This window comes from Leptonychotes weddellii, chromosome 8 (genome assembly GCF_054177405.1).
Source record: "Leptonychotes weddellii isolate Sample4059 chromosome 8, ASM5417740v2, whole genome shotgun sequence".
In the NCBI taxonomy this organism is placed as follows: Eukaryota; Metazoa; Chordata; class Mammalia; order Carnivora; family Phocidae; genus Leptonychotes; species Leptonychotes weddellii.
Window position 1 is genome coordinate 126,516,919 of NC_138376.1, and position 22,100 is coordinate 126,539,018.

The window sequence follows — 22,100 nt, forward strand, 5'->3', positions numbered from 1 at the left end:
TGGTTCCATACAAATTTTAGGATGATTTGTTCCATTTCTTTGAAAAAAGTGGGTGGTATATTGATGGGGATTGCATTGAATGTGTAGATTGCTCTAGGTAGCATTGACATCTTCACAATATTTGTTCTCCCAATCCATGAGCATGGAACATTTTTCCATTTCTTTGTGTCAAGAAGCCCCATTTTTAAATGTTGTGTGACCTAGACTTCTAGGGCAAAAAAACTTTGTTCTGCTGAAAAAGAGGAGAGCTTCCCGAGTTTTCCCACACCCAGAGAATGCAGTTCTTTCTGCAGCCCAGGGCTAAGCACTGGGGACCTCACAGCGCGGACCTAGCTGCGTGGAGGCAAGAAGGCACACCTGGGGGTCTACCCACACACCCCGGAGCTGCCTGGATCACATGACCATGTGCCCAGCTCCCTGGGTAGGAAGCCCTTCCCTTGGGGCAGCCATCAGCCTTATGCTCTCGGACTCTTACAACAACCCCACATGTATGAAAAGCGTATCTTTCCTTGTGAGGATGTCATGCATGACACTCATCTACATGTTAGCTCATTTGGGATTTCCCTAATAATGTTGGCACATTCGGGTTGCCCCGGCCATAGCGTCCTGCCGAGCTTGTTTATTTTGAGGCTGTTTACTGAGCATCCTTCTCTATGGTAGACACTGTCCCAGATCAGTTCGCTTCACGTGGCTCCGTAGCAGTCCTAGCAGTCCTCAAAACATGCCATGGGCATCTCCATTCTATTAACGAGAAACTGGAATTTGGGAGGATAAAGCTACTTGCCCAAAGCACAGTGTGGTGTCCAACCGAGACTCACCCACTGTTCCTTCTGCACCCCACTGTCTTCCCAAGGTGGGTGTATGGCCCGGCTGGGAGCCAGCTGACCAGAGGGAGGACAGCGCCTCTTGCCCCAACCCCTTCAGCCCGGTGTCAAACCTCAGGGCTAATTAACACATCTCAGTAAATATTACTGAGTGCTGACGATGTGCAAACCATTATACCAGCAATAACGAACACTGAGTAGCAGTCAGGCATTTTATCAGGCAAAAGCTTGGCCAGTCTGTATTCTTCTAGTTTTAATCTTAATATTTCAAAAATTAAAAAAATTGCATTGAAGTCCCAATGCAAAAGAGGTGTATTTCCAACCACAACAAGGACAGTATTAGAAAACATGTCGTTTTCATGTAAGTTTCTGCCTGAACAGCTAAAAGATCACCCAAATCTGTTTGCCCATTTCTCTAAGTACATAGCTAGATATTAGCCAGCTTCCCTTACAACTGGGTGTTGTTGCCACATTACTGAGTTCTTGCCAACTGAGTGTAAGCGGGGGTGACGTGTGCCCCTTTCATAAAAAGTCCCCACAAGTGATCCTTGCTCATCTTCCCTCCTCTGTGGGCAGGACCAGGTGACTTTGGAAGGCATGGGTCGAAGATGGCAGAGACACCAGAGGTTAAGAGTCGGCGAGAGCTGCCTGCCCACCCTGAATGCCTGCTAGCCTCTTGCAGCAAGCCAGTGGCTGTGAAGGCAAACATTGCACTTGGTGTGAGTCCTGGCTCTGCTCTGCTAGCTGTGAGGTCTTTGGCAAGTCATTAGCTATTGTTAATTCTGTTTATTCTTCTGCGAAGAGGAGATAGTCTCTCTGCCTTGACACAGGATGACACGGTTCCAAGGGTCAGCTAAGAAGAGCAGTTGTGGACACAAGGGCCAGACTGGTTGTTAGATTGGTGGTGTTTAGCTATTCAAGGTTTTCAACATTTTTGGAGAAGTTGCCAACATTTAAAAGTCAGGAGATTTCACATATAAATTTTGATTTTTCACTTTTCTCAAAAGGTCAGGGGATCTGGCAATACTTAGCCAACATTCCTGTGTGGCAACTGTTGGTGGGAACTGGGTATCAGCGCTTCCTTCTGACTCCCAATAGTCCCAGCTGTTTGCGACTGGTCCACTGCCTTTGGCTTACTTGCTAGCCCTTCCAATGTTTGAATTTTCAACTCTTGTATTGTGCATAAGGATGCTTTTATTATTAGTATAGTACCTTAGAATTTACAAAATTATATCCATATTAAGAAGAAGAAGAGCTAGCAATCTAGGCGGCACCTGGGTCAGAGAACTGAGCTCAGTAATACGAGCCAGACTATATTATGAACTGATGGTTGGACATCTCCCAGTAACAGCCAAAAATGAGAGGAGATTTTCATTATGGTTCTGACAGGGAGGCTGCCAATTATTTAGCATTCTTTGGCTCTGGGTCCTTGGCTTTAGGGTACTTTGTTGACCTAAGCCCTTCATATGAGCCTTAGACTGTTGGAAAGAATGTCATCTTACCCAATGCTTGGGAGGTTGAGAAACCCACTCTAATGTCCCTTTCTCATCTATTTCCTCTGAGCTGGAGGCTTCTCGGGCCAGACCAAAGAGCAAGGAGTCACCACTGACATTCCAAACGCACGCTGTGATTGGGTGAGGACATGCAAGTCTTCCAACAAGGTCAGCACACAGGAGGTGCCCATTATCTCCATGAGAACCACTGCCCTACAAACAGCAGAACACCCCCCAGCATGTGTTGGAGAGGTTGTGGCCCGAAAGTGTTAATATGACTTCCGAAGCACAAAACTTAGCCTCCAGGACTGACTTTGGCAGTCCCAGAGGGGAAAACAGTTTGCAAAGCAGTTCAAATCCTGAGAGGCAAGAGAAGAACAGAGTTTGAGAAATGGATCAGCGAGAACAAGTTATGTTTAATTCAGAGCGGAGCCAGAACTGCCCTGCTAATGCTTTACTGAAGCCGGAAGAATCAACTTGCCACTTGGAATATAGTTAGAGGCTCAATTTTGTGAAAATGAAGATCTTCCTATGCAAGAAAAGAAAATAAGATGGAAACATTGGTGTATGGGGAGTCAACTAATGGATTCCAAGCAATTTATTTCAATTCAATGCAATTCAAGAGATCAGTACTCATTTATTATTCTACCTTGTTTAGAAATAGTATGTGGTTCATATTTTTCATTATGGTTACCGATAAAATGAGTGCCTTAGTAGGGAAAATATATAAAAATTCTTTTCATTGCAGGAACACATATAGGAGCTTGTTTGTGTGTGTCATCCTCAGGTCTTGTGTGCGAGGTGGAGAAGGCTGTTCTGCGGAAGAAGGATATTGCGTGATGTGACCAAGGGTCATGGTAGATGAAAGCTGACCATGAATCATCGACAGCGTGGAAGCTAAAGCAGGCACAGCACGAAGGGATATTCAAAGCAGGCTGACACAGCAAAACTGCAAAGTAATCCTTCTTTTATGCTTTGTGCTGGGCAGTCTGTGGAAAACATGCTTTGCAAATAGGGCTTTTCATTGAAGAGTCCGGGATAGAGGTCAGAAGAAGTTCACAAAGTGGTCTAAATTTGGAAAATAAGAACTGCGAGGAGAGGTTAAGGTGTTTGCTGAAGTGTGGCCCCCAAACCAGCAGCTGCAGCATCCCCAGAACTTGTTAGGAATGAAAATTCACCCCAGGGATCCTCAATCAGAGAGCCCAGGGTGGGACCCAGCAGTCTGTGCTTTATCAGCTCTCCAGGTCATTGTGATGTGGGGTTAAAGTTTGAGAACACTGGAACAGCTAAGGGGACCAGAGCTCATTAGCATGGGGAGGGGCAGACTAAGCTGAGGTGTGATCCATCTCTAGCCTGAGCTCAGCAGCCAGCAACTCGCTTCCTCCCATTTCTGCCCATTTCTTCTGAGGGCAGGGCAAGGGGCAACAGGGCGGTCAAAGGGGAGCTACAGGAGATTCTAGACCTGGTTGTTGCTTGGATCACCTGGGGAACTGTCATAACAGCACACGTTGTTGGGTATTCTGATCTCATTGGTTGACTGATGCTCCCCAGGTGGATCCATCGGGCATCCATGGTTGAGAGCCACCAGGGCCCAGCAGAAGAATTGATGGCAGTGACTTTGCTGGAGACTCAAGTGGGAGAGGGGGAAGGGCATGCTCCAAAGGGCAGTCAGTCTCTTGAGGGTTCTTTCAGGGTCACCAGCCCCAGGAGGGGTACCCTGTTATCTCGGGACTCTTGAAAAGCTTTAGTTACCCCAGGGTCCTCCTCCTGCACCTTGTTGTTTATCTTCTCTGAAGAGATATGTCCTGGGAGCAATTCCTGCCTTGTCTTCCCATGTCCCTTCCCTGCCCCAAAGAATACATCTGTGTCTCTCCTCCCCGCCAGGCCACACGCTCAGTCAGCATCACTTCCAAACCAACAGTGTGGAGCTAAAATGAAATATCCCAGTTGCCCCACTTGCATCTGAAGAATAGTGCTTTCTTCTGGATGTTCCTCCATTTGGCTTTAGATGCAAGGGATTTATTTATTCATTTTAAACACTACCCTAGATTTTGGCAAAAGAAAAATAAAAGCTCTGTCTAAATTATTCATATCTTAAATTTTCTAAATAGCCAGTGAACGATAGATAATAAGGGGTGATTTCTGTTTCAGACATAAAATGAAACCCAAGCATGTTTTAGGATGGAAGGCCCTGATGTTCTCTACTTTCTGTCATAAATGGGTGCCATCTTACTTGTAAGCCTGCTTTTGAAGGATGAGGGGATGGCATGCCTGATGTGGGTCACCAGGTCACTATTCTTTGCCCCATTCTCCCTAGTGTTAGAACTAGCATTTCTTTTGTTTTTATTTTATTTTATTTTATTTATTTTAAATATTTTGTTTATTTATTAGACAGAGAGAGAGCACAAGCAGTGGGAGCGACATACAGAGGCAGAGGGAGAAGCAAGATCCTCACTAAGCAGGAAGCCTGATGTGGGGCTTGATCCCAGGACCCCGGGATCATGACCTGGGCCGAAGGCAGACGCTTAACCGACTGAGCCACCCAGGTGCCCTTAATGTTTCTTTTGTATGTGGGGTTATTGTTGCTTAATTTTTTTCCCCCAGAATGTCCCTCTGCTATGCCCAGGATTTCCTGGGAGGCCCTCTTTCAGTGATAGTATGGTTACTTCTCTTTCTACTTCTTGGTTGCTGGACTCAACGCATTCCTAATGGGGACACAATGGCAGACAAAGGACTTTGATTCCGTACATATGTTGCATGCTGGGGAATGGCAGTTTATCCTTGGAAATTTTTCCTTCTGAGCTGGCACTTCACCTGTGCCTACAACTGGTTGTTTAATCTGGCCAGCAACTCCTTCCTAGTATTGTACACTTTACCATATGTAGGTGTGATGATAAGGGGCCCACTCCCACACCACCTTTGTTGTAAAGTGAGGTTGGTGTTCTGAGGCGATGGTATATGGAGTCCTGAATCAGTGGGACAAAGGCTTTTGTTAGCCCCTAATCTAAGATCCTGCAAGCAGAAAAAGGCAAAGCCATACTGTGAATACATGTTTATTTCTGTGACACATAACCACTGGCCCTTACAGGATGGATGGGGTTCAGTGTATTCAACTTGCCTCCAGGTAGAGAGTTGGTCTCCTTGAGGATGGTGCCATTCTAGGGGTTCGGCATTGATCTCTTCCTCACAGGTTAGAAATGCAGTGGTAATAATAACTACATCAGTTCTAGGAAGTCCAGGCAGTTAGGTCCATGGGTAACCTTCATTGCTTCCACTGTGACCAATATGTCCATGTACTCATCATGCCATAGACATAGCCAATGACAGAGGTTGGTTGACGTCAACTGGCCTATCATTATGACTACTTGTTTATTTATTGCCCCTTCAATGTGAATAATTTGTGGTGGGCATGAACATATCATGCAAATATCTTTTCACTCTGTGCCCACCCCCAAAGTCTATATGCCTTAGATTTCTTTGTCCCCCATCTTTCAATTGCTTTCCTTTCCAGGTCCCTAACTAACTAGCCAAGACATTTACAACTGCCCAAAGTTTCATTTATAGTCTAACATCAGGGCACTTCTCATGCTACCTAAAAGGAATGATCAGGTACATTGCCCAAAGTTCTGCCTAATGGGAGGGTTTTCCATCAATGATACCTTTCAAAGACACCCTTAATTATTGTCACACATCCACATACCTAGCTGACTCATCCATACACCAAACTACTCCTCCTAGTCAAACAGAATCACTTCCTATGGCCATACACATGAACTGAGACACAGGAGCTGGTGTGGCAATAGTGGATGCCATTGAGGTCTGGGCTCCCAAATCATGCAGCTTGCTTGTCCCTCTGGGCCTACTCTTGTTTGAACCTCAGTATACCACTTCTATCTTACAAGGTATTATTGCTGGGCCTGCTTAGACTTATAACTTGGTAGGTCTGAAAGGCCCCAGCTCATCACAGGCAGTCTGGTCACATCGTTGCTTGGTTGGGCGTTCTGTTTCTGCCAAGACTCCTAGCACATCAGGAGTTGTTTTTCAAAAGATGTATGATTCTCTGCTGCAGGTGGCACACCTTCACTCCAGAACTCCGGGGGACTGCACTGTGACTTTCTCATTGGGTTTGCCCCAAACTCTACATCATATCTTTTCCTCCATGGTACCTTCAACACTCTAGGCTCTGCCAGAACATGGGGCTCAAGTGGTAGGGCTGCCTGTATTACAGCCATGCCCCGAGCTCTTTCTTGCTCCAGGTCTCATTCAAAGCTGGCACATCTTTATATGATACACTTTATGGGCCGGAATAGTATCCCCATTTTGGCCAAGATAAGACGAGAAAAGAAAATGCGTCTTAGAATTGATGATACACGGTGGGATGGTTAGTTTTACGTTAACTTGATGAGCTTATGGTGCCCAGTTGTTCAGTCCAACACCAGTATAGATTTTGCTATGAAGGTATTTTGTAGATGTGATTAACATTTACAGTCAGTTGACTTTAAGTAAAGAAGATTATCCTTGTTAATGTGAGTGGGCCTCATCCAATCAGTTGAAGGCTTTGGGAGCAAGGACTGAGGTTTCCTGTGGGTTACCCTACAGATTTCAGATTTGCCCGCTCCCACAATTGCATGAGCCAATTCCTTAAAATAAACCTCTTTATAACTATATCTTTTATTGGTTCTGTTTCTCTGGAGAATCATGACTAATACATATGGTATGCATGTCTTTATGATAAAGAGTTTTAAAAAACCTGGATAAAATGTATGACTTTCTAGAAAAATAAAAATTAAAAAAAGAGTTGACTTGATAAAATAATAAAATTAGAATATCTAAATAGACTAAAAAACAAGAAATAGTGGAAAACATGACGAAAACAACAGAAGCACTTTGCTTTCCAAAATGCTTACATAATTTTATGGACCAATTCTATAATACTATCACCAGTTCATATGGGCAATTGCTAACCAATTAAAATGTTTCAGAGCATAGAGTGGGATGGAAAATTTTCCTATCTATTTTATAAAGGGAGCATAACCTTGATAGAAAAATGGCACATCAATAAAAACAACAGTAGCACGAGCAACAACTACAGATGAATCTTACTTATGAATAGAAATATGTTGAGTCGTTTCAATAGGGCGTCTTTAAAACATAATCACAATGAGGTAGGGTTTGTTCCAAGAACACATAATGGTTTCACATTAGGAGATCTAATAATATAATTTATTTTTTTAACAAGTCAAAAGGAATAATATATCATTATTTATAAGGACATTTTTATAAGACTCGAAAGCCATTTTTGAATTTTTCTTTAAATACTTCTGGTAGTTAGGAATTAAATTTTAATTTAATTATACACTTGAATTCAAGGCCTGTTTGATAGTTCTCAAAGACAGCATTGTTACCACTAAAGTAATAATAGAGTTTGTGCATGTCTGCCTGAGTGTGAGTATGTGAACAGGACAGCACTTCTTATTTCTCCTAGTACCTGTTATTGCCTACTCAAGAGTTGTGATGGGCAGCCCATGAATGCCTATCGATGGCTGTCCTTCCCTTGTTTATTGGTGGCTCTCAGTGCATCCCTATGGATGTAATAAGTCCATCCTGATTTACAGTTTCTGATACAGTGAGTTATGACCCTTTATAGCTCAGTGTGTTAAAGAGGAAACATAATTTCAAGAATTACTTGCTGTCATCTGTACAAATGCATAACAATGAAAAAATCTCATTGAATCCTTTGTCTCATTTACTTTAGATATATTTTCTCAAAGCTTATTTTCTTATGTCACAAGGTGGCTCTGTCACAGCAGAAGAATATAATAGAATCTTAGCTTTCACCCTTGAAAAATATATAAAGTTTATTAAATAAAAATGAACTGTCACAAAACAGATGCTACTTTAAAGAATGGAGTTTTTGGTAATTTACCTTTGAATATAAATAAGTAGTCCTCTTCCAACCCATTTTTGAACATTTAATATGTTATTAATTACAATCATGGCACACTAACCAGTAACATATTTTCTTTTCATTTCAGAAAATTTTTCTTTCTATTCCCCTGAAGGAACTTCGAAGTGAGTGAAAACAGGGCCAAGATAGAATCTTCCTAACTGACTCACTCTTCATTGGAAATTTCAGTAACTTTCAGGAGTATATGTTTAAATATGTTTTCATGTTCATTCCATTTTTTTTTTAAGTGAACTGATTACCTTTGAGGCCGAAGCATCAAGCTGTGAAAATGAAGTCTTCATAAGCAGATGGTATACCTAGAACCAAACACAAATCTAGAAGTTATTCTCAGATGTTTTAATTCCTCCAAGCTTTTATCTGATGACACCCTTGTTGACAACTTGAGTTGGCCTCTTGGACTGGACCTCTTCTCACCTACCTAGATGCCGATTTCCCACCTCCTGAGTCTGCCCATCCCCCACGCTCTCCTCCCATAGCCACAGGGCTGGAAGCATCCTCACACACCGTGGAGTCTGGGGTCTGCTCCAATCTTGTGGGGATGGCTGGAGGGTTTATGTGCTACCTGGCCTGCCTCCTCCACCTCTCTCTCTGTGGCTGATACTGCTTTTCTTCTCTTTCTTTTCCTTTTCTCTTCTCTTTCTCCTTATCTTTATCTTTCCTTCTTTTCCTTTCTTCTTCCCTTCCTCCCTTTTTCTTCTTTTCTTTTCTATTTTTTATTTTTATTTTTTAATTTATTTTTAAAGATTTTATTTATTTATTTGACGAGAGAGAGACACAGCGAGAGAGGGAACACAGCAGAGGGACTGGGAGTGGGAAAAGGAGGCTTCCCGCTGAGCAGGGAGCCCGATGCGGGGCTCGATCCCAGGACCCTGGGATCATGACCTGAGCCGAAGGCAGACGCTCAACAACTGAGCCACCCAGGCACTCCTCTTTTCTATTTTTTTAAAATCAGAATCATATATATGAGAGAACTACGTCCTCCTCATTTTCCTTTCCCCAGAAACACCACTTCCAACCCTTTTAGCTGTTTTTTGACATTGACTTTTGTTTCTCTAAAAAAATGCTTACATTATTTCTCATTTTATTTTAGTGTTAGGAATTATTTATTGACTTTCTGCTCTGGAGGGTGCAGATTTATGCATTTTTTCACATTCCCCCAGTCCAAGCCCACCACACATGCACATACCCTCAGGCTCTGGTTCTTGCATTTGCTTCCTATTCTATGTCCTTGTTGCCAATGAAGCCCAAGCTCTCCCCGCACTGGTATGAATCTCTCACTCTCCTTAGGCACACTGGGTAGTTCATCCACTTCATCTTCAGCAAAGCTCAGGAGACTTCTGAATCATTCCAGTCCAGACCGATGTCCTCCAGCTCAGCCACAAAGCTGTCATTCTTGAGTTGTCCTTTGTTGTCTTTTGGAGATTACCCTGCCTCTTTCTTATTTTGGATCCATGGTTTCATAGAACCTAGCTATGTCTTCTGCTTTTTCACTTCAGTCCTTATTTGATGGAGAACATCCTCCTGTTACCTCCTGAGTTTGCACTAGGAGGAGGGGCATTTTCAGAGAACTGGCTTGTCTGAAAATCTTTGTTCCACCCTCATACTTGATGACTACTCTGGCTGGCTACCAAATTCTAGGTTAGAAATGATTTTCCATTAAAATTGTGAAGGATTTTCTTCAGCTTATAATATTGCTGGTGAGAAATTTGAGGACATTTTCATGTTTTGATCCTTCCTGTGATATCCAGTTTTTCTTTTCTCCCTGAAGGGTTATAGGAAATTTTCTTTGTCCCTAGGGATGTAATTTTATGCTGATGTGCCTTTGGGTGAATCTATTTTTACCATGGTGTTGGGTATTGAATGGGTCCTTTCACTTTGTAAACATGTGTCCATTTTTTGAAAAAATTTTCTTGCATTATCTTGTTGATGATTTCTTCTCCTCTATTCTCTGTTCTGTCCTTTCTGGAACTTTTATTATTTGGATGTTGGATCTTGTACCCTCCACTCCCCCCTCTCCTCCCTTCCTTCTTTCCTTCTCTCCCCCACTTCCCTCTCTCATCTCCTTTCCCTCCCTCCCCTCCCTTCCTCTCCCTCTTCCCTCCATTCCTCTTGGGAGATTTAGTCAATTTTCTCTTTCATACTCTATTCGATGGAACAAGTTTGGCTTCTGGAGTAAGAGATGGTAGCATACACAAGTTGTTTCTCTCCCATATAAGAGCCTAGCATAAATGGTCCAGGGCTATTGCCACAGCTCTGAGGTGTCAGGTCCCCGGGTTCCTTCTACCCCATGGCTCTCTCTCTAAAGTGTTGCTCTCTCTTGCAAGGTCCACAGTGTTCCATCATATCCCACCACAAGTGTTCCTACTCTAGCTTTTGGTGAGGATGTGATGGGGAAAGAGAGGACACAAGTTGTGTGTTTCATAAATCATTTCTGTTCACATACTTTTGGCCAGAGCTTAGTTACCTGGCCACAGCTATAGGGGCCGGGAAGTGTGGTCTTTATTCTTGGGTCCTGCTCCCACCTAAGAATTGTGGGTTCTATTTCTGCAGAAGAAAGGGAGAATAGATATTAAGTGGCAACTAAGAGTCTCTGTCATAATTCTTACTTCTGGCAACCCAAACATCCATGTACTTTCTTTTTGCCCCTGTGCAGAGAACATTTGCACCTTCCTAAGAAAGAGAACTGTTGTCTCCAACCCACTTTCTGCATCTAGCTTAAAGTTCCTGTTTATTCTCTCACTTAATGCCCTCTATAAGCAGGATATTTGAGCAGAGTAACCTCAGCCAAAACTCCCACTGGACAAAGGAAGAATGAAGAATTACTGATGCCTTGTGATGTTCAGATGCTGCTGGAGACCAAATGTTGGTTGCCCCCTGGACACAGCTGGTTCTGCTCTCTAGGTGTAACCAGCTCCCTTGTCCACTGGGCTCCCTGGGAGGTTTGTCCTTGCCCAGCATCTGCCACGGGCACAGGTGCAGTGGAAACTGCACACCATGCCCTTTTTTGGGACTAATGGCTTTATGGCCCAATTCCTGCAGGTTTGAAGACTCAAGGATTTCAAACCGGCTGAATAGTCAGGTTTTGCAGGCCAGTGTGTGTCTCTCTGGCAATGAAATTGACTCACAAACTTACAAGTCTATTTGTTCTGCCCAGTTCCATGGGTGAGGCGACAGCCAAGGATCTCATCTGGATAGTTTTCAGCCTGGGATTCCTGCTTGTCCTCCCTGCCACCCCCACCCCCACCCTCGAGGGCATCTGAACAAAATGAGTGTGGTTGGAAGGCAGCACCCTTCTTCTGATTTTGCCTGCTGGGCTGGCTCTCCTGCTCTGCCCAAGGACTCTTAGGGAAAGGTAACCAAAACGGAGTTGGGGGTCACAGTCTTTTCTTGCATCGAGGCTCTCCTTCTGTGGAGCCACCTATTCTCACTGCTTCCTCTTGGGTTATAGAAGCTTTGGGCGTTTTTAGCTCTGCAATGTGGTGAATGACCTGACTTCCAACCAGCTGAGGTTCTTCTCTCTCCTATAGGGCTTTGCTGGAAGGGGCATGAGCAGACGTGTCTCCACGGATGGCAGCCCAGCCAGCTTCATGTCCTGGTGACAGGGAGACACTGGGAAGATGGGTTAGTGGGGGCTGACTTTGAAACTGTGTTCTTTTCAGGGGCAGGGCAGATGGATGGGGTTTAGGAAGAGTCATTAGAGACTAAGGGACATGGAAACTCCCACTGGCTCCACTGGCCCTTCCTCTCTGGGTCCCAACAAGGGTGTGGGAGGACTCCTTGGTTTCGGTTCTAACAGGGCTTGGGCCAAGAGAACCTGGGTGCAGATCTCTTTGTGTCCTTGAAGGTGAGTGAAGCTTAGCCAGTAGAATGAGCTCCTTTCCATATCTCTGAATCTTTTCCCCATTGCTAATGCCTGTTGTAACTGGACCAAGTCAGTGTGGGTCAGGCTGATTCATGATTTTATGGCGAGTGAACTGGAACAGATATGGCTCTGCTGGCAAGAATTCAAAGTTCATATACTTTCCTTAGACATCTGACTTAAGCAATGAAAATTCAGTGGCTCAATCCAATTGGGATCCAGGTAAACAAGAGAGAGAAAGGTGAATAGGAAAAGGTAAATTAAATCATGAAGCAAATGTCAAGTAGAGGTCAAAGGAAAAGTCAGGCTTGAGGTGGGGATGATCTTTGATTCACAATCCCTATTTCTTGCTCTCTTTCTGATGGGATCCAGTTCAATTTGGTAAATGGAGATAATTGGTGAATTTGGTAGAATCAGGTGCAGGACAAATCTCTCTAACCACACGTGCTAATAGTGGTGACCTTGGGTCTCCTCGCTGTGGACTTGTTGTGTGTGTATCACCTGACAGGTCTCTTGTGTTCAGAAGCCCCTGCAATGACTGGGATTCCCCTGCTGTGTGGGGACCACCAGGGTTCCCAGAGTGGCTCAGTCCTGCTCAGGGACCAGCCCTGGTGCAAACAACCCTACGTTGTGCAGCCGCACCCTTGGAGATGTGGGGACGCAGGGGTTCTACTGTTTATTTTGGGCCGATGGGCTTTAGCCTGGATGTGGCTGAGTCTGTATTCTTTTTTTTTTTTTTTAAAGATTTTATTTATTTATTTGAGAGAGAGAATGAGATAGAGAGAGAGAGCATGAGACAGGGGAGGGTCAGAGGGAGAAGCAGGCTCCTCGCCGAGCAGGGAGCCCGATGCGGGACTCGATCCCGGGACTCCAGGATCATGACCTGAGCCGAAGGCAGTCGCTTAACCGACTGAGCCACCCAGGCGCCCCTGAGTCTGTATTCTTGTGCAGACTGACTCTACTCTCGGAACAGAAATGTGTCTCCCAATTCAGAAATTCTTTTGCCTGTTCAGGTGGACAGTCTATGAGCCGGGAAGGGAAGATGTTGGAAAAGGGCTGAAACCCACTGTCCACTAGCAGCATACACTGTCCCCTTGCTCCCGAGAAACACATTCCATGACCCTGAGCCATGTCACAGTTTACCCCTGGCCTCAGGAGTGACAGGTTTGAGGAAACTCTCCACAGAAATATTGGTTATGCTGTGGATTTAAAGCAAAACAGAGACGGCTTGAGCAGGGTGCCCCCCAAGGCAGGAGGGCACTGATTCTTGTCTGTCCATTCTGTGAAGTCTGAGTCATCGTCGCCGCCCTCAGGGGACTGGCAGTCTGTTGGCCTGATGCCATGGGCACATAAAGCAACGAAACCCAAAGCTGGAGCAAAGCCATGCTGGCTGAGTGGTCACTGCAAGAGAGAAAACAGGAGAGTAGTCTCAGCAGACAGTGCCGGGTGGGGATGCAGAACGCAAACTCAAGGGCCACTGTGCTGGGGTTCGATCCCAGGTTAGCTACTTGTTAGTGGTGACCTTGGGCATGTTAACTGTCCTGTTTGTGTCTCAGTTTCCTCAACTGTGAATGGAGGGGATTAGCAGGACCCACACTGAAGATTAGATTAGTTATACTGCAAAGCACATAGCAGAGCATCCAGCTCACAGTAGGGGCTCTGGTGTTACTAGCTAAGCTGAAGTTTCCCTTTTCCTGATCAGTAGGGCTTGCAGGCTTTCATGGGAATGAGCAATCCCATCTTGTTGGGCTGAGCAGAGAAGGCTTCCTGGAGGAGGTGGGATCGGAGCTGGGACTTGGGAAGATTTTGTTTGGTGGAGAAAAGAAGGAATAGTGTTCCTGGCAGAGAAAACTGCAAGAACAAAGTCAAGGAGGCTTGTTTTGGGGGTAAGGGTTGGGGGGGTGGCACCCAGTACTGTTTGGTCCCCCGCCTCTGATGGTTGATTCTTTCTGGGTGACAAGCTGTTGTGGATGGGCCCTAAAGACAAATCACAAGTCTGTTGCAGCTTTCATGCCAACCCTGCTGACTCATGGGAGCGTGAGCAAAGTTCAGCTGTCAGAGAGAAGCAGCCAGTTCTGGCTGGAGTAGAGGGTTTATTTTGGAGAGAAGTGAGGGACATTGAGTGCAAGACTAAAGCAAGAAACGGTTGGAGGAGGGGATGGAGCATTTTGTCAAAGCACCATAATGGGGATAGGATGACAGTTGAATGCCAATTGGATTCAAATCAATGTTGGGATATTTTGAGGGCATCATGAAACGGCTTTGAAGGCTCAATTGTCTTTCTTACCGGACATTTTCCTTCCATGTTCCCTTACTCCTTTGAGCTTGCTCCTTTTGCTGAGCCATCACATGAGTCCAGCTCAATCCTTTCCTATCCTGAGACCCCTAGTGCTGGTTTGAGACAGTCCCTCTCTCTCTTACTTTAGTAATGTTTCCTCTGCAGTAGAAACATTCTTGCCCAGACATGAGGCCTCCACACAGTGGCTTCTGTCCCTCATTGTTCCTGGCTGCCTCCACGAGACTTAGACCCATACCCCCTCTTGGTGGTAGCAGGATGACTCCTTTCCAATGAAAAGAAACAAGCCGAAAGCCCTGGGCAAGTAGACCATGTAGTGGTTGCCCAGTTTTCTGGGGGACAGTGGGTGCTACGTGGTCAGGACTGGCCCTACTTTGTACCCAGGAGAATGAGGGATCTTGAACATGAGATCCCAGAACCTAATGCTTAGCTGAAATTACTTAGAGTACAAAATCCAACATGAAACCCTTGTCTGGTCACAGATATCTGGGAGTTCCAGAAGGTTCTGGGGCTATCCCTTAGATAGATGAAATATGGTTTTTCACAAACTTTAAGTTGCAGGAAGTTAAGATCGACCAGATCAGTTTGAATTGGCTCAGATTAGCAGACTGGACTCCTTGCCAATGACTGAACCCTGAGAGCACTCTTAGAGAAGCCCAGGAGAATGATGGCTTGAGGCGCTTCTGGCCTGTGACCGTGACCATGAGGAGTCAGTTGTTTAAGGCATCCTGGAGCCTTCATTAGTCCTGGTTTTTCTTGGGATTAAAAACAAATTAAGCAGTGGATTTTGAGTATCTGGTCTCTAATGCCCTGACTAATTTGTCTTGAAGGGACAGAAACCATCCAATAGAAATGGAAATTGACAAAAAGCCTGCATTGAATCCATCAGTTAATCAACAGGGATATATTGACAAGGTGATTAACTCTACTAGAAGATCATGGCTCTGGCCAATTCTATTTCAAACCCAAGTCAGGGTGGTAGAAAAAGGATGTTTTTCCTTTTTTTAATTTATTTATTTTTATTTTTTTTAAAGATTTTATTTATTTATTTGAGAAAGAGAGAGAATGAGAGAGAGCACATGAGAGGGGGGAGGGTCAGAGGGAGAAGCAGACTCCCTGCCGAGCAGGGAGCCCAATGCGGGACTTGATCCAGGGACTCCAGGATCATGACCTGAACTGAAGGCAGTCGCTTAACCAACTGAGCCACCCAGGCGCCCAAGGATGTTTTTCCGTCTGGCTTAGCACCATACACATGTACACATTTCATGGATTGGTGCAAGAAGAAGGTGTCTGGGGGATGGGATTTGGATTATTCATTTATTCCTTGAAAAACTGAGTGTCTGTTATGTCCGAGACACACATTTTAGCATTTTGGAGCACATAGGCTCCAGACAGACTCACAGACATGCACACACATAACACACACACACACACGTAGACATACACATATAGAGACACACACTTGTATTCTGCCCTTAAGAAATTTTACATGGAGAATTCTTTGGTCTTTTGAACAACCACGTAACATCAATTTAAAACAATGCGGTTTTGGGCATGAAAACGATCTGTCTTGGGGGAAACTGGCAAAGGCTAGAAGAAAATCCATACCAAGACCATCTATTAACATCTAGCCGTGCTCATGGTTGGTACTCATTCAAGTTAATCACCACCGCTTCTCTCCAAACCCCGCCCCACGGTCCTATTGGATTATATAATAGACCTCAATAACTCTAAACGAGCTATTATATTCTGCCATATAATTATATATTTAGGACACATGTATGGTTAAAAAAAGCAATCCACAGAAAAACACTGAAACAAATTGCAGAGCAATTTCAGCAACTGATTACATTTAAGCTGTAGTGTGTCAGCTGTTCCTATATTTTTTTTCAGAGTTCCCAAATCCGTTAGACAATATTCTGGAGCTATCAAGCATTGGTCTTTATTTCTGAATCAAAGTCATTTTAGAAATTTGAAAAGCCTGCTTCTCTGATCTTTTCTTTTTGAGACCTGTAAAATACAAAAAGTGGCACTTCATTTATTTTTCTCAGGCAAGTCTTTTAGCTGCTTGTCCTATTTAAATAATAATAATACTAACAATAAAAATAAAAGCAGTGGTCATTTGCTGAGCTCTTACTTTTTGCCAAGTACTGTTGTGTGTATTTTGTATCATCTCATTTTAATCCGCACAACAAATGGGAATGAGCCATGAGTTGGGCGAAGACCCTGAGGTATGAAGTATCTTGTTTGAGAAAAGTGGCTCAGAAATAGTGAAGTCATGGTTAGAACTGGGTTGGTTAGTCCATTCTCACTATTTCTAGCAGTAAAGACAGCTAATATATTTTCATTTTGTAAGGTATTTTCACATATGTATCTCACTGATCCTTATAATGATCCTGTGAGTATAGATTTTGTGGTACTTTTCCCATTATACAGACTGGGAAAATGAGGGCCAGAGAGATTAGGATTTGCCATAACACAGCTCACTTCCCACAAGGGCTCTGGGGCCACACTGCATGAAGCAAAGCTGGCATGAAAATTGGGACATTGTTCTCCAAATCTGGTGCCCATTCATGATTCTACACTGAGGAAACAAAATAACCAAACAAAGTTAAGAAAGAAACAAACATAAAACCACTTATGGCATCGAAAGAGTCTTTTCCCCCTAGTATCAGCAGAGCTAGGAAGGGAATCTCTGCCAACATCAGCATAATGATGAACATGCAGCACAAAGCTATGTAGCCTACACCTGCCCTGAGAAGGCCGAAGGGGCGCTCACGGAGCTGTCCAACTCCAGCACCATGGGACACTGGAAGAGCTGAGTGACATGCAAGAATTTGAGTTCACCTTGACTTCTCACAGGCTGGGCAGTGAGGGAAGGGGAGACCAGGCAAGCCAAAAGATAACAAACAGTGTGGGGGATGGCCCGGAGGCTGGAGGTCTGGCGGGGTGTGAAAGAGAACGCCTTGCGGGGGGTCATGGTGAGAGCTGACATCAGGGGCACAGCGTGCACTGGAAAAACATTAGAGGAAGTCATTTTAATCTTCAGAATGAGCTCAGAGGTATACAGGGTGGATATATAACGTCTATTCATTCATTTAATATATGATTAGATGTCAGTGTTGTTGGAGTTACATTTTAGGAAATGACTATTCATAATGGAAGTCCTGGCAAGGTTTCTTTATAATCAGCAAAACGGGTGGAGGGCTCAGCTGTGGTACCCTCGCAAGAGGCTCTTAATTTACGAGTGATGTTAAATTATACTGGCTGCCAGATAGTCAGATACGGGAAGTGATACAGTAAGTCACTGGGGATATGCTAGTTTTTCTTTTTTCATTTGACAACCACAGGAAGTGGCCATTAGCCAAGCCATCTGAAGAGAAAGCATCTGATTGCTATGCTACGTGCACAGTGTCCTGAATAACTCCAAAGGCCTAATAGGAAAGCCTGCTGGGCGTGGGGGTGGGAAGGCAGATGGAGGAGGACAGAGGACTGGCGCGCTTAGGGGTGTGTATTTAGGTTCATCAGAAACAGGCATCAAGGGGCTCCTGGGGCTTGTTTTTCTCAGGTTCCCTTGGGACTTTTCCATGTTGAGCTGGCTCTACTCATGTTTGCCATAAGCCTTGTAAAAGAATACTTTGGGGGTATTTCTGGGGAAAAGAGTGTGTGAAGAACTTGAAAATATCTACTTTCTTACTTTGTCCTTTTCTAGAAAGAATGATTCAATACAATGAGATTTCTAGTGTGTCATTTCTGCATGAAGGCAGAGGCAAATTACAGAGTGGGGCAGCTCTTTGGATCTAGGACCAACTACTGACCGCAGAGCATAGCCTGCTCAGCTCTGTCTGAGGCCCAGACTGAGACCCAACACTGTGGGGAAAGTACCAGGACTCTCAGATGATAACCCAGGTGATAAAGCCCCGGTGTGCGGTGGTGGTGGGGGGGAATCAATGGAGTGTACGTGTTTGGGAAGCTCCTTTATAAAAGTGATCCCAGAGCTCATAGGCAATATGTGAATCCCTGAGAAAGATGCTGTTGTATTTTGTTGTAAAGTTGACTCTTTGAGATGATGCTAGGTAATGGGAGCCACACAGTGGGGTCTTTTAAGAGATGGACAAAGCTGGTGTTATAGCAGTATGTGGGGGAGGGGGCCTCTCCCTTTCTATCTGGGCCACGTGGATTGACTGTGATTTGCCCTTCCAGAAAGCTCTTTGGCTTGATGGCTTCCCTCTCAATGGCCAGTCATTCCTTGAAATAAACACTTTCATGCTCACCAAAAAAGTACTATTTTTTTTTAATTAAGAAAAAAGACTTTGAATGGCTCCCAAATGTTTTTGCACATTGGAATTCCTTGGACATCTTTATAACATTCTGATGCATGGTGCCCACCCTCGGCCATTCTGATTTAATTTGTATGGGGGTGTTGACATGGGCATCAGGGTTATTACAAGTTCCCCAAGTGAATGTAACATGCAACAGAGTTTGGGAACTACTGCCCTTGTCCTTCACTTTTTAAGACATTCCTTGGCATATCTGCTTAAAAAGTCCTTAGCAAGAATTCCGGTCTTATCATAGGTCCTTTTATCCAACTTGATATTCCTACATCATCTAGAGTGTGGGATAGAGTATGTTGCTGTAACAAATAACTCTGACTTCTCTGACACAGGTTTATTCCTCACTCAGACTGCATGCCCAGACTGCATGCCACAGTAGGAGGCATTTCTCATGGTTGACCTTTGGGGTTGACAGGATGCTCTCTTTTGACCTCTGCTTCCCACCATCTCAATTGGAGAAAGGGTACCTGGCCAAGTGCACGATGGTCTTGAAACTTCAGCTGGGGAATGACCCTTCATTTGGGTTCTCATTTCATTGGCCAAAAAAACAAAACAAAAAAACATATGGTTTTGCCTCATGTCAAAAGAGGTGCAGAAGCATAATCTTATCATGGTCCTGGAAGGAGGAAAATCAGAAATATTTGGAGGATAGCAATAGCTATGACACATGGATTTCTGATTTTGCGTTCAAAATTCTTTGAAAAGTCTTTCAAAGTTCAAAAGTCTTTCAAAAGACTTTCTTGCTCCCTTGTAATTTTGAGAATGAAGAGGTTAGATTTGCTGCTTCAAAATGGAAACACTTTCTTGGTCTGGGCCCAGGAGGGACGGTAACTCTGGTTTTCTCTGATCCTTTTGTGACTATTTTCTTGGTTTGATTACTCTATTAGTTAGGAATGCATTTTCCCCTAAATAATAGCAAATTTTATTGGTGGGTCTGAAGCAGCTTGTGATTTTTATGCCTCGCATTTCAGAAGCCTGGGTGCCAGCAGCCTAAGGCTGGCCCTGCACCATTCAAGATTCAGGTTCTTTCTGAATTTCTGCTCAACAATCCTTAGTATTTATGCCTTTGTCCTCATGCTTACTGACCCATGGTCACAAGATGACGGCTGCTCCTTCAGACTCCCAGTCCAAGAAACATGCAGAAAAAAGATAAGGGGAAAGGGATCAGAAGGGATCTAGTCTTTCTCTTTATAAGCCTTTGCCATTTTCATTTGGGAAGGGATTCCTCTCTGGGGCTTACATGTCCATCTTTTTGGCCAGAGCTGTGGCCATGACCACCTGGAGCTGCAGAAGAACTGTTGCAGAGGAGGTAAAGGGAATCAAGCTGTGAAAATGGTTTTAATGGAGCCAATTTGCAGTGTAAACTAGCAGGAGTAGGCTAAGTTTGTGCTGGAAACTCCAAGTGTGGACCTTGGGCTGTCACTCCTTGTAAGTCTATAAAACACCTCTGTTAATTTCTAACAATGTGACTTTAGAAATGAAAGTTATGAAAACAGTGAAAATACCTTCTATCATAGCATCCATTAGGGAACCTGGGTGGCTCTTTACAAGTACGCCCACCTAGATTTTGGGTTATAGTAAGCAATACAGAGTTGGACTGATATCGGATATCAAAAATGGAAAGTGTTGCTACCAAAATGATACGTCTGATGAAATTGCAGTTCGAAGACTTTTTATACTAGAGCTATAGAATCTTGAGCTGGATGGAAAATGGAAAATGGAACAGTTAAAGCTGAGCATCCCTTGTTGAAATGAGGCAGAGAATTAAGTCAATTATCTAGTACTTCAGAGGAGTGCTCTCTTTCTGAGAAGTGACCTTCTAGAGCTCTATACTCTAGCTTTCCTGAGGTCACCAAAGATGCGTTGGGCTAGTCCCATATTTTCCCTGGACTATTGAGTTTTTTCATTTTGGAGGAAAATGGTTCTTAGTAGTTAATGGCAGTAAGATGTGGCCTGGGCTTCTGGCTGGTAGATCTTCAGTGAAAGCAGATGGCCACAATGGTATTAAAAACTAAAGACTGCAGTAAAGCTTTTAATTGAAAACAATTGGACCCCGTTGGATGGTAATTACCTTGGCTGCTTGCAAATAATATCCTGCCCCTGATACCATGAAAGAAAAGCTGAAATTGAGCGAACAGGATATGCTTGATGTGCATCTAATAAGGATGGAGTTCCCCAAACTACTTTCTCTAGGGATCTTCAGTAAAAGAGAAATGAAGAGGAGAATTTGCTGTAGCAAGAATGACAAAGACAAAACATTCATTTGTGAAGTAACCTAATGGGTCCATGTTTATTAGGAGAAGATTGGAATTCCAGCCACCTTCAGGAAAAAAAAAATAATGATGCTTTACATACTTCTTTCTTTTCTCGGTAAATGATAGACCTTAATGAGGAAGATGTCTCATTTGGATGATTTCCATTAAGATGTTTACTGCATGAACTGCTACCACACGTGAGAAGTCACAGGCATTGGGAAACCTCAGCTGCAGGGGAACTATAAATATTCAGGAGGCAGTGATGTGATATTAGTCTGAGGAACTCAGCCCTGGGGGTTAAATCTATGAGTAAATTTTGGCCAGAGGGTCATTTCTAAACTCAAATAACAGACAGTATTAGAATGGAGGACTTGGAGGATGTGGGATGGGAAAGCGTCTTAGGAGGCCATTGGCTCAATGGTTCCCCCAGAAACTACAACCCGAGGTTCGCTCAGTGGACTTCACTAGGGTCATGGCTGTTCTCTAATGGACTCCAGGTGACTGTTGAAGAGCCCTGATCTAGCTAGCCTCTTCTGCACCCCGGTCAGCATCAGTATTCCATTCCTGGTGGCCAGTCCTAGATATCCACATCTGACCTAATGAGGAGCGCTTAGCTTCACACAGATTCGGGGCTGAGGTCAGAATCTCTCTGTCTTGGTGGTGACCCTCAGGGCTGCTCACAAAGATCTCTCCCTCTGCTTTGGGCCTCCTCAAAGTCAGGTGTGACCACAGGACTGGCTCCCACCAATGACATGCAAGAGGGAGTCAAGTTAGTCACTTCCTGTGGGGGCTTCTGTGATCCTCATGCAGTCTTTCCCTTTGCCTCCGTGACTGGCCATGTTCTGGGTGGTGGCTGCCCCTGGGTCCCCAAGTAGAGTGAGCCCACAGCTGTCCTGTGCAGGATGAGCACATAGAAATGGGGCCTATCCTGTCAAATCAGTGCTTAGCAGTTAGGCTCTGCTCGGGTAAGGATGGAGCAGAATAAAATACATGACTGCAAATCATTGAACCATTGAAGATCCTGGGAGAAGGTCTGAGTAAGTGCCACCACCTCCATAAAACTCCCGTCAG